Source organism: Sus scrofa, chromosome 7 (genome assembly GCF_000003025.6).
Source record: "Sus scrofa isolate TJ Tabasco breed Duroc chromosome 7, Sscrofa11.1, whole genome shotgun sequence".
Classification (NCBI taxonomy): Eukaryota; Metazoa; Chordata; class Mammalia; order Artiodactyla; family Suidae; genus Sus; species Sus scrofa.
Window position 1 is genome coordinate 92,341,646 of NC_010449.5, and position 12,289 is coordinate 92,353,934.

Consider the following 12,289-nt stretch of genomic DNA (forward strand, 5'->3'; position numbering starts at 1 on the left):
TACATTCCTTAGTTTTACTGAATCTTAATTTTCTTCATCTCCTTTCCAAGACTTTTACCTCTTATTGCTGTTATCCTGTCTTATTGCATTGGAAAAAACTTCAAAATGATTGTGATGTATTAAACCTATATAGTAAGAGTAATAGCTGACATCCTTATTTTATTTCCACTTTAAATGAGACTACTGCTAATGTTTTGCCATTAAGAATAATAGCCTTGGGATATATGTATAACTGAATCACTTTGCTGTACACCTGAAAGTAACACAAATCAAATATACACTAATGTAAAATAAAAATTAAATTAAATTGAAAAAATAAGGCGCTGAATACATAATAATAAAAAAAGAATAGCTTTGGCTTTTGATTTAAGATAAGAAGCATTTGCAGAGTTCCTGCTGTGGCTCAGCAGGTTAAGAACCTGACTAGTATCCGTGAGGATGTGGATTTGATGCTGCGTTGCCACAAGCTTCGGCGTAGTTTGCAGATGCAGCTCAGGTCCCGGGTTTCTGTGGTTGCGGCGTAGGCCAGCAGCTGCAGCTCTGATTTGACCTCTAGCCTGGGAACGTCCATGTGCCACAGGTGTGGCACTAAGAGGAAAAAAAAAAATTGAAAAAAGAAGCATGTTCACACTAAGAGATTTTTTTAAAAAAAGAAAAAGCAAGAATGATTGATTAATTTTATTTAATGTACTTTGTAGAACTGATTAAGGTTCTTGTGCCATTTTTATTTTTATAGTTTTCCATTTGAAGTGCAAGTACCGTTTGTTAGCCTTTAGAATTACATAAGGCAGAACTAAGGTGAATACATACGATCCCCACCACATTATATCATAAGGTACTTTTGTGAACAGCAACTCTGAACTTGAACTCTGTGTTAAAGTCTTGATTGCACATGCCTATTAATAAAAAATATTGGGGACCCCCCAAATATATACAAATATACACACACACACATATATATATAAATACATATATTTGTGGTGTTTTGCACTGTACTTTGCATAGTATATATACAATATACATTGTAAAATACAATAAATTAAAATTTTCAAAAATAAACATTCTGGTCTCTTCCCCTTACTCCAAAAAATCAGCTTGCACATACCCTATTTCGGAGACCATTCCTATAAAAGAAGAGTATTAGTGGGATATTTGGGGGTTCCTTCTACCATGGGCACTCACAGAGTCTTGTGAAAATTCTGCACCCTCATTTCTATCTGTCACCAAGGATAACAAATAATGCCCTCTGGAGCTTGAGCATGAAGAATTTTTTAAACTGGTGGGATTAAACTCACTTTTGGCAAAGGCACACACACACTCACACACACAGAGAAAAGCAGGTTATGCAATTCTGCCTGACCTTATGCAAGTTACGCAGCCTCTTTGGGACTCAGTTTCCTCATTACTAACATGGCAGGGTTAGGCTAGAGAGCTGCCAAGCCGCTTCTCGCACTGACATTTTGTGACAGTGATGTTGCTGGCAGCTTGGGGATGGTGGGTAATCAGATCTGCACATCACTCAGCCAGGCAGCTCTGACGTTAGGAAATCAAGCAGAGTCAGTCCTAGGTGGATGACCAGGAGCGCAGGGTGCACTCAGGCCGGTCCTGGCCATCCCCAGGGGCAACCCTGGCACCAGTCAAAGCAATGGGACCTGAAGAATTTGGAAATCTTTAGAAGGAATCAGAGAAAAACAACATAAGGACTAAAGCCTTGGAAAATGGATCCTCTGAGGAAAACTCACAGACATGGAATTCCTCAGGTTAGAGAAGGGCATTTAAGATGGATCGAGCCTCAAGCTCCTGGCATTTGAGCAAATGTTTGAAAGAGATTGTGACAGTCTCAGATGAAGTACTTTTGGGTGCAAAGAAGAGACCTATTCTAACTAGATCCCAGAAATCCACAGCCAGAAACACAAGTGTAACCAGGACTCCCGGGGACAGAAGGCTGTGGGGAGCTCGGCCAATGCTCTCTTAGCAACTTCATGTTCTGCATATTCCCCAAACCTCTGCTCTCCTCTTCTTACTCCCACTTTCCACTTCACGGCAGGAAGGTCAGCTTCCAGCCAGACATCTTGGCCCCCACTCCATAGCTACACTTTCAACACCCGTGACCATTGTCCATTGGCCCAATTTTTCCTCTTCCCAGTTTAGATGCCCCTGAAAGGATTTATTTATCCCAGCCCATCTTTTTGAGCCAGGCCACCCCAGTCGTTGGTCATCATTGGTGGGTCCCCCATAAGTGGACCCCCAACCCTGTTCCAATCATGTGAGGAGGGGAGATGAGTCATGTGTGTAGAACATGGCTGTTTAGGGCAGATTTCCTCAGATAGGCATGTGGGCAAACTGGCTGTGAGAAGCATCTTCAGCTCTTCAGCAAAGGGACCAATTGTCTTTTTTTTTTTTTTTTTTCCGCTTTTTAGGGCTACACCTATAGTATATGGAAGTTCCCAGCTTTGGGATCAAATCAGAGCTGCAGTTGCCAGCCTACATCACAGACACAGCAAAGTGGGATCCAAGCCACGTCTGAGACCTATACCGTAGCTCATGACTACACCAGATCCTTAACCCATGGAACAAGGCTAGAGATTGAACCTTCATCCTCATGGATCCTAGTTGGGGTCATAACTCCCCGAGCCACAGCAGGAACTCCCACCAACTGTCTTTTAATCTGACACTGAAATGAAAATAAAATAAGTCTGATCCTGAGCTCTTCTACGGAAGAAAAATGTAATCGCACCACTCAGGACAGTCTTTGAAATTATCTGGGACTCCTCCTGCCTCAAGGTGCTTTGACACAGGGCTCCCTGGAGGTGGTAGCCTGACCCACAGGGCCTCTGAGAGTCTCCTTTGGCCTGTTGGCCTGGAAGAATAGAAGGTCACTACCCCTGGTGGAGCCTAATTTCACCATCAAGCTTGGCTGATGGGAGATTAGCTATTTGAAGACTTTCCGGTATCTTCGGATTAAGCGGTAACCAGAAGATACCAGAAACCATCCAAGGACTTTAAGGACTTCCCTGGTTGGCTTGGCCTGTTTGCATCTATTCTGAATATCCAGTTTCTACCCAGAACCAATACCCAACTCAATTCCTCTGAGTCACTATCCTCCCATTCTTTGTTACATGTGGCTCTTCTGCTCAGCATCCTGCCCAGAAACCCCCATCCTCTTCCAGCACATAGAAAATAAGACATTCATGAACAAGTGGGTTCATGGCCTTTTCTTCTGTGCTGGCTTTAATCACACTACCAGCCTCATGTAGATGCAGGCAAAAAACCCAACCTCAAATGCAAGGGCCTTGAGAACATAGGGTTCAAAGGAGAGTAAGGCTTCATCTACCCAAAACACAACTACCCAGACACCTCACTATCTAAAATCAGACCAGAATCTGGAGATGAGCCAAGTGACATCTAAGTGGCCAGAATTATCTGCATAGGCGCATATTGGTTTATTTAAAGCAGCATATAATTCAAAGCAACTGTCCCCAGAGGACTAGATGAACTCTTACCCTCTCAGAAAGACTGAATCCCGTAGGAATAGAAAAGGCTGAATTCCTCACTCCTATTCTATTTACTTTTTGTTTACACAGAATTTTAACGAGTTTGCATGTCTGGTTTCTTAACCCAGAACAGGCTAAAAGAAGTTAGGCCATGAGGTCACTACAGGTAAAGTGATACGCTCCCTGATAAAAAGAAAACCCAGGAACCTCTCCCAAAAGCACCGTGATAGGGCCACACATATCGCAAAGGTTTGGGACCTACTGGAAAAGCAGCACAGGGCCTAAAGTTTATAAAAATTACTCTAAACAGAACCACAATGTTCAATTAAAATCAGTATCTTCTATCTTAAACCCTGGGAAGTATGCGACTGTTTTCTAGAAAGATTGCCATCAAAAATTATTGCATTTTAAATGTGATGTTGCTGGGAGCTCCCATTGTGGCTCAGCGGGTTAAGAATCCAGCTAGGATTCATGAGGATGCGGGTTCGATCCCTGGCCTCACTCAGTGGGTTAAAGGATCCGGCATTGCTGTGAGCTGTGATGCAGATGTGGCTCAGATCCCGAGTTGCTGTGGCTGTGGCCATAGGTTGGCAGCTGCAGCTCTAATTCGACCCCTAACCTGGGAACTTCCCTATACCACAGGTGTGACCCTAAAAAGACCAAAAAAAAAAAAGTGATGTCGCAAACGGCAAACCTTTAGCCTGCTGGAAATCTCCACTATCCAGAATGATACAGTGCTTTCTAGATAACTGAGGTTTTACTATAGTTCCATTTGAACCCTCTAGACTTTTTCCTAAAGGACTGTAGGGCACCTCATCACCCAGGGAAATGATGTTACTTTGACGTATATGCTATTTCAGATAAAGCAGCAGGGGCTTAAGGAGGTTTTACTGTATTTGGTTTGCAGGCTCCGTTTGGCACCATCTCTTTAAAAGGCTGCCTGCCTTTGAACTAATCCTCTATTTATAATCCAGCTGGAGAAAGGCCTCAGCAATATATACAAATTCCTAGGATTTACAGAGGGCTGCTCATGTAGCTCTGAGCCCCCATGCAGAGCCCCTGCGTTGGCCCTCACTCTCCAGAAAACCCCCTGCCTCCTCATTGACACATCTCGGTGCCATGGCCTAGGGTCCCCTGGCACATCCGGGAATGCACCCATGTTATCAGTGGGGAGCACAGGACCCATCAGGGGACAAGGGCATGAGCTGGATTCGGCTCTGTAAACACCATGGCTCACACAGGACAATCCACACCGTTGAGATGCCCTTTCCTAAGGGCCACGCACTGAGGCTTTGGGCACTGCTCTCCCCATCAAGCCCCTCTTTGCTTATAACTCATTCCCTCCCCGCCAACTTCGCATTTTCCTTTTCCCCCCCTCGCACAAATTATTGCAAGTCATGGCAGTCTAAATATAGCCCCTGGTCTGTTTTCCAGATGCTGAGACCTTGACATTTTCCTGATGTCTCTCCAGAGGCCGCCTCGCTCTTGCTTTCCTTTCTCCTTCTTTCTCGCCTTTTTTTCCTCCCCGATACTCCTGCCCTCTGCCTCCCAGGCTCCTCTTGTCTTTCCTGCTTTTCCAGTTCAAAGGAAAGTTCTAGAAGCAAGGCCTGAACCTTGGACTGCCCTGTCCCTAGCTCTCCGACAGGGCCAGCAGGGGAGCAGAAATAGAACCAAAGGAAGAGGGAAGAAACAGGGACCTCTAGGCCCCTCAGCAATGAGCTCCTATGAGTTCTTGTCATCCCTTCATTTACTTGCTCCATCCTGGGAGCCACTGAACCCCCATCCTTCCCTTCACCCCCATGGGCTTCATTTTCTTGGGTCCTGGGTGCCAAAGAGTGGCTGGTCACTTCCTCCATTTAGAAATCACCTGTGGTACTGAAACATAGCCATTAGGACTTGCTTCAGCCATCATTTGCTTGAGGTTAAACAATGTCCATTCCTTTGCCTTTCTTCATCAGGCCTAGGCATCCAGAGCTTTAATCATTTGCACAGGTTCTGTCTGTACCATCTCCAAGTAGGCCATAGCCGGGTAGGCTGTGAAGCTGGGCCTTGAGTCCTCTGCCCTAATAAGGGTTGACTCCTGCTCTATGCGTGTATTGGAGGAATTCACTCGATACTGCTCCATCCCACGCCTCTGTCTAATCAAAAAGAGGTGCTACTGTGGAGATGTGTGTTCATGCCCAACCTGACATCCACTCCAATGGTATAATATCGGTCCTTTCCTGCAGTGAAACAAATTTTGATTCAAGTACATATTTTATTTCATCATTTTCAATAACCTTACTCACTATTAGTCAACTTTTTTCTTTTCTTTCTTTCTTTCTCTCTCTCTCTCTTTTTTTTTTTTTTCTTTTTTTGCTTTTGAGGGCTGCACCTGCAGCATATGGAAGTTCTCAGGCTAGGGGTTGAATAGGAGCTGCAGCTGCCAGCCTACACCACAGCAACAGCTATGTGGGATTCTTAACCCACTGTGAAGTCAGGGATCGAACCTGCCTCCTCATGGATACTAGTCAGATTCTTAACCTGCTGAGTCACAACAGGAAATCCCTAGTCAACTTTCTTAAAATCTAATTGTCAGTCTCAAAGTGACCCACGTGCTACAGATGGAGAGTATATAAAAGTATTAGTCTGTTCATTTATTTTTTTCAAAAAATAGTTATCAGACACTTCTTTAGGCCAAGCACTGCAGATAAAAAGATACAAATAAGAATTCACCTCAAGAGGGAGTTCCTATCGTGGCTCAGTGGTTAATGAACCTGACTGGTATCCATGGGGATGTGGGTTTGATCCCAGGCCTTGCTCAGTGGGTTAAGGATCTGGCGTTGCCTTGAGCTGTGGTGTAGGTCACAGATGCGGCTTAGATCCTGTGTTACTATGGCCGTGGTGTAGACCAGCAGCTACAGCTCCAATTAGACCCCTAGACTGGGAACCTCCTTATGCTGCGGGTGTGGGCCTTAAAAAGATAAAAGACCCCCCCCCCAAAAAAAAAGAATTCACCTCGAGAGACACACGTCCTGGTACAGAGCATCTCAACCTCCATACCATCAACATTTGGGGCTGGTTGACCCTTTGTTGTGGGGCTGTCCACTGCCTTGTAGGGTATTTAGCAGCATCTCTGGCCTCTACCCAGTGGTTGCCAGTAGCTTACCTCCCCAGAGTTGTGACGGTCAGCCATATCTCCAGACATTGCTAAGTGTCCCCTGGAGGCAATTGTCCCTGGAGGATAGACAAATATATAATTGATGGTTACAGTTCAAAGAAGTCTTACAACAGAGGCATGAATACGGGACTGTGCATGGAGTTAGAGAGCATCTGAGCTGAGTTCTAAAGGATGGATACAAGTTTTCTGGGTAGAGACAGTGTTAGGGGAAGCACAGCCTAGACAGAGGGCATGGCATGTGCAAAGGCACAGGGGCATCAGAGAACAGTTGGGAGGTACCTGGCCATGGCAGGTGTCTGAGTAGGCACGGGAGATGAATTGGGGCTGGCTGCAGCTTAGAAAGAGCCTTGTGTGGCTAAGAGTCTTGCACTGATCCTGGGGATAAGGGAAAACAAGGAGGTATTTAAGCTGGGCAGCATCATGAACAGATGCTTTTTTGGCACGGTGGGATGGTGAGGGGGAGAAGTTTGGTAATGGTTCAGGAAGAGATGATGTGAGCTTGCATTGAGGCAGCAGTGCTTGGGAAGGGAAGGAAGAGGCAGGGTTTGGGAGACGTTTCTGGGACAACATGCAGGACTCAGACACAGTGAACGGGGGACAAAGAGAGAGATTAGGGTTGGATGTGACTCCCATGCTTCAGAGTAGATGAGATCCATCTGCGTCCATTAAGGCCTTTTTCTATCCTGGAAACACTCTGGAGTTTGCACCGCGCCTGCCCAGCAGGGGAAGATGAGCCCTTGGAAATACATTTACATCAGGGAGTGTTTACATTAATCCTCCTTCCTCGCCTGCCTTTAGACCAGGCTCATGGGAGGCATCTGGTGGAAAGAACCCAACTTTTAGGAACTGGGTTAAGGAACTGAGCTTCTAGTTTTGTCCCCAGCAGCGCCTGGCAGTCAGGTGGCTCTGAGCCTCAGTCTGTCCATTTGTGATGGAAGGACGACGCCCCCCCCAGCCCCACCCCACCAGGATGTGGTGTAAAAAGGGCAGTTTCTGTGGGTGGTTTGGACCCCTGGAGGTACTTGGCACTTAATGCCTGCAGTTGGCCAGGCTCGTGAGTGGTTGTAATCAGGCCTGATGGAAAGGCCCCTGACTCCACCGCGGCCTTGAGCGGCTGCCAACTCCGTGACCGGCCTGCTTTGAGACTTGCCTGCAAATTCTTTTCTTCAGGGTGTCTGGTTCCTTTAAACAAGCTTCCCCAAACCTTCTTGGGCTCCAAGAAGCCCCTTTGGCTGTGCATCCCGCCATTCTTCATGGTCCCCCATCTCAGCTGGAAGCTGAGACAATCCCACTGTGTGGCTTTGTGCAAACCCTCCCCTGCAGCTCCCCTCCCTGCCTTCTCAGTTAGAGGTAAGGAAAAAGTAGGCGGCTGGGATAGCAACTTAGAGCGAGGCTAGCCCAGCTGGCTGCTCGGGATGGGCTTAGGCCCGCTATGGAACACCTCTCCCCAGTGTCCACTCTGCTGGGCAAGGTGGGTAGATGGTACCAGGAGGCAAGAGATGGGTGTGAGTATGTGGGTATGTGTGTGCATATGAATGTGAGTGTGTGAATGTGAGCATATGAGTATGAGTGTTTGCACGAGTGTGTGCGAGTGTGTGTGCATACGAGTGTACGTGCATGTGGGTGCTGAGTGTGTGCATGTTAGAGTGTAAGTGTGTGTGAGTGAGTGTGTGTGCACATGAGTGTATGTGTGTGCTCACTGTGCCGGGAATCCCAGCATTGATGGTGATCTCTCAACACACAAACAAGGAGCTGCATTGTTAGCCTGCCTGTCTCTTGGTTTCTGATTCACCCCGGGCCACTGCAGCCTGAGCAGGTTTGCAGCTGCTCAGGGATATACTTTCCAGCTCACTTAGGACTTGGAATAGCCCCAGGTTTCAGGAACACATGGTGAGGGGGAAGGGGGGGGCTCGAATGGACTCAGAAAGGGGGAGGGGAGCTCCTTCTTTCTTTCTTCAAGACGCAGCTCCATTTTCATCATCTGATAGCATGAACAGCATCTGAGGACGGCGGATGAATTGCAAACCTGTGCAGGTCGGGGGAGAGGGCAGGCAAGTGGGGGGAGATGGGCAGATTTATTTCATCCTGGCTGAGGACTTCTTGTGCAGCCCCGGCCCCTCTGACACGCGGCTCCTGCTCCAGTTACACAGTCTCCGCCCAGCCCTGGCCTGCAGGGAGACCGCACGGCTCTAGCCCACACCGGAAGTCAGCCCCAGGACCGAGCCTCTGGCTCCCACCAGCCAAGGCCAAGAGGCAGGAGAGGAGCTGGAGGCTGGTTCTCAGATCTGGGGACCTGGACGGGCATCAAGTGTGCCAGCAGGGCTGGTTGTACCAATGAGCAGCATCTTCTCTCCATCCTGGTGCCTGGTTAAGGAGGGAATAGCGGGGATGCTGAATAGTGGTGGTCCTTTCTCAGCTCTGGCATCAACTCTTTTTCTCCCAGACAGGTAACTGCCTCACAGCAGACAGGATCCAGGTGACAGTGCCATCCCTGCACTGGGCCACATTCAACCCCGGCCACTGACCATCTGTCTAATGTTTGCTCGGGGCCTTCTTAGTGCTGGGCATGGCCCAGGCCCTGGCTCCTAGCAGGGAACAGAACAAGGTCCCTGCCTTCTGGGAGCCCCGGTAGCAGAGAACCCAAAAGAGTAGGTCTGTGCGTACAGCACGGAGTCAAGGGGCAGATGAGTGAGTCAAGGCAGGGTGAGTCCAGATCTGAGACCCTCAGTCCCTCCGAGAGACCAGATGACCTGTTCACCCGGCTTCAGGCAGCCTCCTCCTCTGCCACCATCTAGTTGGGTGACCCCGGGCCAGTTCCTCCGTGCCCGTTCCTCCGTGCCCATCAGTCATCTCAGGGCACAAAGAAGAGGGCTGTAGGGGCTCCCACCTGCCTCCCTACGAGGCGGCTGCGAGGCTCCCCAAGACTGCACACACAGCCTGTTGGCAAAGTAGACAGCTTTGTCTAATGCTGATACTCCTCGTCTCCCCTTTCCCTACAGGCTGCCTGAGGATGACGGTCCATCATGGGCGAGTCGGGGTGAGAACAGGGAGGCCGATGTGTGCTGCTGGGGCACACCGCCCCTCCCCCTCCCTGGCCAGACTCCTCTGGGCAGTGCTGCACAGGGCTGGCCTCTGCGTGGGGCTCCCAAACAGAGCCCCTTTTTTCCCTGGCGCTCCTGCACAAAGCTCACTCACAGGGCCTATTCAGAGGGCTGAGTGATGGAAAGGGTGACCTCCGGGCCTGCCTCGGTGGGTAAGGGAGTTGGGCCCCACGGCCCTTGCAACCCTGAAGGGATCAGCACCGGCCGTGATTCAGCACAGATGCAGCAAGGAAGGTGCAGAATGGCCAGAGAATGGGGCTGAGTGCCTGCTACCCGCCCCCCCCCCCCGCTCCACACAAACACCACCACTCCCCACTCTCCTGGGTCCCTCTGCTCTGCAGGGCAGGAATACCCAGAGCCAGTGAAGGATTTCCATCCTCCCCTCCCGGACAGACAAGGTGGGCAGGGAGACGGTCTAGGGCATGGGGGTTTGGAGAATAGCAGAGTTTGTATCAAATGGTTTAAATGGCATGGCAGAAAAAGCGAGTCAGTACAGCCTCATCACAGCACTGCCTAACAGAACCTTCTGTGAAGATGGAAGTTTCCATGGGTACCCTGTCTGCATGACAGCCGCGAGCTGTTGCATATAGTTAGTGTGATGGAGGGGCTGAGCTTTTTGTTTAATTGAATTAATTGAGTCACCCATGGCTGGCCCCAGTGGCTAGGGACATCCTATTCATCCATGCTGGTCTAGTGGAGAGGGAGCACCGAGGCTCTGAAGTCACACAGACCAGATCCACATCCTGACCGTATCTTACGGCTGTGTGGCTGAGGCGTGTTGCGTGAAAACCCTCAGATTCCATCTTCCCATTATTAAACATACGGTGGGATAAGGATACTGAGCGAGCCTGGTGGGGACCAGGCTTCTGTGGAACCTGGCACCCAGCCCAGGGGTCCAGCTCACAGGAGCAGAGAGGAGCTGGTAGCTACCTTGACCGGGCCACATCCCCGGCACCTCCCCCAGCAGAGGTTAGTCGGGCGACTTCGGGCATCCAGGTTTCAGAGGAAGAGACAGCCCAGCCTTCTCCTTCCTCGGTCTGTACTTCACAGAGAGGCCTGGGCACACAGAAAGAACCCCCCCCCCCCGGGACGTGAAAGGTTTGACAGGGCAAGTCTGGGAGCCTCAGGCCAGGTCGCCAGCCTGGGCCTTCTGCTCTGTGCCCGCCAGCTTGATCCTCCATGAACAAACACCCCTGGATTCAGCTGGTGAGCCTGTAGAAGGGTGAAGCTTGGTTTCCCCATCACCCCCTCATCTCGGGTGCATCTCGGGTCTCTGCTCAGCCCTGCGGTGCCATCCTGATCCTTCCACAAGAGGAGCGGGGCGGGGGGGGGGCATGAAACTTCATCTACAGAGGAGAAGATGGAGGTGCCCAGAGTCACCTAGAGACTCTCCATCAGCTTTCTCCCTCCCTCCCACCCCACAGCCCATCGGGCCATCTGCATCCCCAATGCCCCCACCAGCATCATCCTTTACTAAGTAGGCATGAAGGGCCACGTTTCGTGTGGAGCGTGCTTTGTTGTTTCATCTCATCCTGTGTGAAGTAGGTATCATTATCCCCATTTCACAGACAGCGAAACTGAGCATCGGAGAAGTTCCTAACTTATCCAAAACCACACAGTTCCTTGGAGGTCAAAGAGAACATGTCAAGCCTCGGCTGGGACTCCGTGAGAAACGGCCCCAGCCCTCAGGAGAGAGGAGCCTGAAGGAGGGAAGCGAGAGGCGGGGTAGTGTCTCCTCCGTGATGAGCCCCAGAGCCCAGAACAGTCTGCTGCGGACGAGGTCGTGCTGCCCGGAGCGTGTAAGGGCAGTGAGAGCAGAGAGCCGGCACGAAAAACACGGCGGGCGGCAGCAGCTGCAGAAGCCCAAGCTTGCTGGTCTTCTTTCCACGGCCTTTTCCTCCAGGCCAGCCTGTTCCACTGGAAAAACAACCTCCCCTGCCTGGGGACTTGGGGCCGGCTGGGCCACCTTCTGGTCTGTCTTCATTCAGATCCCATTTCTCTCCTCCCTGGGAGGCGGGGGAGGGAGTCAGGCTGGGGCGGACGAGGGTGAGGCTGAAGGCTTCATCTGGCCCCCTTTAAGCCAAGCAAAGAAAAATAGCCCTTTGCCAAGATCTTTCATCTCCGTCATTTACTCTCGCAGATGTTTTCTGCAATATAAACAAGAAGCAAAGAATGTTGGGGAGGAGAGGAGGGCGGAGGCGGGTGGGGAGAGGAGAAGGAAGCGGGGACCGACAGCTTTGAAATCTGGGCCTGTGGAGGGCAGGAAGCGGGCCTTCGGCGGGGTCCCCTACGGCCCTCAGAGCGTGGGCAACCTGAGGTCACTGCACTGGGCCAAGCGGAGGGTCACGTCCCGTGGTGTCTTTGCAAGGAGGTTCTAGACAAGTGGCCTTTGAGTGGGTGGTCTCCCCATACAGCCTCCCTGACCCCCGCCTGGGACCTGACACATGCAGAGCAGCTGCTGGGCCCTCTGGGCTCAACCTGGAGCCGGGGCCCAGGGTGCACACCTGCCCACCTAGTGCTGCCCGTGAGCTCGG

The 12,289-nt window shown here is 50.3% G+C and overlaps 1 long non-coding RNA gene across 1 annotated transcript; it reads right to left on the reverse strand.

Moving 5' to 3' along the window:
- Positions 4,109-10,018, reverse strand: LOC110261623. Its single transcript, XR_002345986.1, has 3 exons — positions 6,934-10,018; positions 6,643-6,710; positions 4,109-5,716 (listed from the first exon to the last, which is right to left on the reverse strand). It is a non-coding gene; the product is annotated as an uncharacterized LOC110261623 (long non-coding RNA).